The following is a 5,766-nucleotide window of genomic DNA, read 5'->3' on the forward strand; positions in this document are numbered from 1 at the left end:
CACCTCCGTACTCGGTCACACGTTCGGTTGTTGATGAAGACGACGTCCACCTCCCCGTTCCAGCGGGCAGCGGAAGTAGTAGCTCCTCTTGAATCCGACAGCACGACGGCGTGGTGTCGGTGGTGGTGGAGAAATCCGGCGGAGCTTCGCTTAAGCGTGCGGGATGTGGTGGAGGAGAGAGACCGCTAGGGTTTGGGGAGAGAGGGGGGGTTGGGCGCCGGCCCTCTAAGGGGTGCGGCCAAGGCTGAGCTTGAAGTGGTTCAGCCCCCTCTCTATGCCCCTCATTATATAGGTGGAAGCCCCAAGAGTTCTAGTCCAAGTCTTCGAATAAGACCCCAACACTAAAACCTCCCATATGTGGGAAACCTACTCAAGGGGGAGTCCTACTCAAGGTGGGACTCCCACCTTTCCTTGAGGTGGGGCTGGCCGGCCACCCTAGAGGAGTCCACCTTGGACTCCTCCCCTTTAGGGTTGGCTGGTCATGCAAGTGGAGTCTCTTTGGGACTCCACTTTCCAAAGTGCCATTCTTCCGGACTTTTCTAGAACCTTCTAGAACCTGCCATAAATGCACCGGATCATTTCCAAACTTGGAATATGACTTCCTATATATGAATCTTATTCTCCGGACCATTCCGGAACTCCTCGTGATGTCCGGGATCTCATCCGGGACTCCGAACAAATATTCGAACTCCATTCCATATTCAAGTTCTACCATTTCAACATCCAACTTTAAGTGTGTCACCCTACGGTTCGTGAACTATGCGGACATGGTTGAGTACTCACTCCGACCAATAACCAATAGCGGGATCTGGAGATCCATAATGGCTCCCACATATTCAACGATGACTTCAGTGATCGAATGAACCATTCACATATGATACCAATTCCCTTTGTCACGCGATATTTTACTTGTCCGAGGTTTGATCATCGGTATCACTCTATACCTTGTTCAACCTCGTCTCCTGACAAGTACTCTTTACTCGTACCGTGGTATGTGGTCTCTTATGAACTTATTCATATGCTTGCAAGACATTAGACGACATTCCACCGAGAGGGCCCGAGTATATCTATCCGTCATCGGGATGGACAAATCCCACTGTTGATCCATATGCCTCAACTCATACTTTCCGGATACTTAATCCCACCTTTATAACCACCCATTTACGCGAGTGGTGTTTGGTGTAATCAAAGTACCTTTACGGTATAAGTGATTTACATGATCTCATGGTCATAAGGACTAGGTAACTATGTATCGAAAGCTTATAGCAAATAACTTAATGACGAGATCTTATGCTATGCTTAATTGGGTGTGTCTATAACCTTGTTATTAATAACATCCAATGTTCATGATTATGAAACTAATCATCCATTAATCAACAAGCTAGTTTAAGAGGCATACTAGGGACTTCTTGTTGTCTACATATCACACATGTACTAATGTTTCGGTTAATACAATTATAGCATGACATATAAACATTTATCATAAACATAGAGATATAAATAATAACCACTTTTATTATTGCCTCTAGGGCATATCTCCTTCAGTCTCCCACTTGCACTAGAGTCAATAATCTAGTTTACATTTGTAAAGATATAACACCTTGGCCTTATGGTGCTTTATCATGTATTGCTCACGGGAGAGGTTTTTAGTCATCGGATCCGACACGCTCGAAACGTATGTATTTTGTAATTCATTTGCGTCTCAACGCATCACTCATTTCCAAATGAGTTGGCATTAAATATGTTTGATCTTCTGGTGGAACCTTAATTCCGCTGTCCGAAATATGTCACTAATATTGTCACACACAATATAGCTTCAAAGTTCGACTCTGTCGGAACTACACCAAGTTCTCAAAGAACCTCTTGACTTAACATCCTTTGTCATTGTCAAAATAATGACATACTTTGCCTTCTTTTGTAGAATCCGTCACAATATTTAGAACTTTTCTAAATCTAGCATAGACAACTTCTAGCTCATTGTGCTACCTTTTAAACAACACTTAGTCTAATTTGAGATTGAAATTATATTTTATATGTGACAAAACCAATATCGGTGTAACACCTTACAGCGATTTGTTTGTCATTTCTTCATACAAAAAAATATATATATATATCCTTAGTTCTTCTAAAGTACTCAAGGATATTCTTACTGTCGTCCAATGATCATCATATGAATCATTCGGTATATGCTCATAACACTTTATAGCACATGATATCCGATTGTGTACATATTATTCGTGATCTATAATCACTCATGTGTTTTTACTCATTGAGTGTCAGATACACTCAAGTCTTGTTAAACCTTCACATGATAAGAACATTTTCTTAATATTTCTATATTGAACTACTTCAATATCCATCATATGTACTTTGACTTAAACTTATTTATATGTTTCAATCTATCTTCATAGATCTTGACACTAAATTTGTTTCAGTCCATATCCTTTCATTGAAGTTAATTTCTCAATGAAACCTTTTTAATCAAGTATATAATTACATCATTTATAACCAACTATATGTCATCTACATAAAGTATTATAAATATGTCTCAGCGCTCCCACTTAATTTCTTGCAAATGCAAGCCTCTTCATCGTCTCTGATGAAATCAAAAACTCTTTGACTATTTCATCTGGTGAAGATTCCAACTCCGCGATACTTACTTCATCCAATTGAAGTTCGTATACCTATCTAGTATTCCACGGACCAGCACAACTCTTGGTTGTATCTTGTATACACCTTTACTACACACTTCTGTTAAGTAGTGTATTTTGCCATCCTACTAGCATATCTCATAAAAGAAATATGTAGTGATTACTAGAATAATCCACATAGACTATAAGCATTGCTACGGAAGATCTAATCTTATCGTATTCAACTCTTTGAACTTTGTCGTAAACAATTTTTCGATAAGTCAAGCTTTCTTCAAGGATATTTCATCCAAGTCTATCAATTTCATAGATCCATTTACTTTCATAAAGTATTCATCTATCTTGGATTTCATGGCGCATGGCCATTTTAACGGAGTCAGGGCCCATCATAACTTCTTTGTTTGTAGTTGGTTTATCATTGTTCAAAATCAATTCTTTGTCCACAAATCATTTATTTGATCACAAAGTAAACCATACCTACAAGGTTCAATATGTACTTCGATCTCCATGGCTAAAACACTTTGTAGTCATGGGAGCCATGATCGTTATGGCCGCTTCGAAACCAATTCCGATGCTTGCGCTACTCGATCATTATGCTCGGGTTCATAAACCTTATCAAATTATATTGTCCTCCCACTCAAATACTTCACTAGAAACAATTTCTCGGAAATAAGAAACATTGACAAACACTTTTGTCTTTGTCTTGTGGGAAGAATTCTCAATTAAATCTCTGGGATAACCAACAAAGACATTCATCCGATTTTGGTTGTAAACTCTTAGACCAAAATTTAAAGAAAAGACTATTAGGGTTTATACCCATACCATAACTTGTATGGTGTCATTTCAACGGATCATGATGATGCTCTATTTAGTGTAGAAGCGGTAGTCACTAAAGCATAATCCACAAAAATATAATGGCGTCATAATATTTTATCTCATCATTAATCCAACAAGGTTTGGATACATATCTCGGATACTATATCATCATTATGATACTCCAAGAAATGTGAGTTGTAGAACAATTTCATAACTCTCTTAGATGTTCGCTAAAACTCGTAATTCAAATATTTCTACCATGATCCAATCATAGATATTTGATTTTCTATTACGATGATTTCCACTTCATGCTGAAATTTATTTGAATACATTCAAATGTTTCAAACTTCTTCCTTATTGAATATATCCATATATATATACTCAATTCATTGTTGGAAGTTTTTATGAAGTAGAAGAATCTTCCGCACACAACTATGCCCAGTGAACCACATACATCAGCATGTATGTTTCCACTAAGTTAGTTGCCCGTTCAACTCTTGGCCTATGAACGGTATTTTAGTCATTCTTTTTAGAAAAGATTTGCAAGCGCCAAATGATTCAAAAAATCAAGTGACTCCAAAAATCCATTTGCATGGAGTTCCTTCATGCATTCCTTTCTAACACGACCTAAATGGCGGTTCCACAAATAAGTGGAATTCAAATCATTTGCCTTATGGCATTTTAGCGCCAGTGTTATGTATGTGTGTTTCACCATTAAGATTTATAATAACTTATCCATCGTACATGGAGTAATGTCATAATTTGAACAACTTATTGTTTTCATTTGACCAGAGCAAAATAACAATTATTAAGTTCTTTATTATAAATTCTAAGGGCTAGATAGAATGCCAACGACGAACACAATAACACTTTATTTTGTTCCAGATGTGCATTCCTATCATATTCCTTGTCAGTCACTTAAGCCATTGTATTCTTGTATTGCGTTGTATTGTATGACACTTCATACCAACCAATATAGTACTAATACCCAAGAATTTCATAGTGTGACTTAACTAGTAATACAACCATAACATGTATATCATTTATATACACCTGAGCTAGACTTTCTAGTCTTTTCTTTTCTTTTTGCCAAAATATCTTTTGCAGTTTCTCTTTTAGCTTTCCTCATTATTCAGAAAACACTTCAACATCATTAACTTCTATGTTTGTTGGTCAAATACCAATAACCTTGAGATTCTTACTTTGAAGTTGATCATCATATGATAAGTGTTCCGGATTTCACTATTAGTAACCTTGTAATATGATGAACAATTTCACTCATAATTTTATCCATTGTATCATGATGACTTTCTGAGACCATGTCTGTACATGCTAGGCTCATAAAGTTTTAACCTTAGTATTCGCATGTGCAAATCTGGCTTGTACCCGTTGTAAGCACACGTAGAATCTATAACACCCGATCATCACGTGATGCTTCGAAACGACGAGTCTTAGCAACGGTGCATACTAAGGACAATCACTTCATGGATATGCGAATATCGTTAGTGCCCCAATAGTTGGAGGATTGGGACGCCTTGCGTCTTCAACCTTCGTACATTCCCATAAAACTTATGAGTTTATGTAGTCTCACCAAATTTATATTCTATCATCTTGCAATAAGGTCTTAGATATCACATATATCTCGTACCTTGATTATTTCGAAAACTAAATTTTCAGCTCCTTACTTTTCAAACAGATTTGAACTTCAAGTTTCACGGAGACAAGATAACTTTAGGTACTAATTGAAGCCATAGCTCTCTGAATCAACAAAATGAGTTTCACTAAAAGTTTGCAATAGGACTTAATCATTTCTTGATTCATTAACAATACGGTACCAATCCGTAAAGTTTCTAGTCAGATTTTAACAGTATTTCTATCTCAATTATAAGACTAGCGCATAGTAGTAAACGGATGCCAATACTACAAAATTAATTCAAAATACTACTCGAGACTATGTTTATGATAATTAGTTCATGTTTTAATCTAATTACTAATGAACTCCCACTTAATACAACATCCCTCATAGTTGTTAAGTGGTACACGATCCAAATCCACTACACCAAAACCGATCATCACGTGAGATGATGTAGCTTCAATGGTAAACATCAACATGTTGATCATATCATCCATATGACTCGTGTTCAACCTTTCGGTTTCCGTTGTCCCGAGGCCATGTCTCGTACATGCTAGGCTCGTCAAGCAAACCCAAGTATTCCGCGTGTGCAACATGGCTTACACCCGTTGTATGTGAACGTTGAGTCTATCACATCCGATCATCACGAGATGCTTCGAAACGACGAAC

This window comes from Lolium rigidum, chromosome 3, assembly GCF_022539505.1.
Source record: "Lolium rigidum isolate FL_2022 chromosome 3, APGP_CSIRO_Lrig_0.1, whole genome shotgun sequence".
In the NCBI taxonomy this organism is placed as follows: domain Eukaryota; kingdom Viridiplantae; phylum Streptophyta; class Magnoliopsida; order Poales; family Poaceae; genus Lolium; species Lolium rigidum.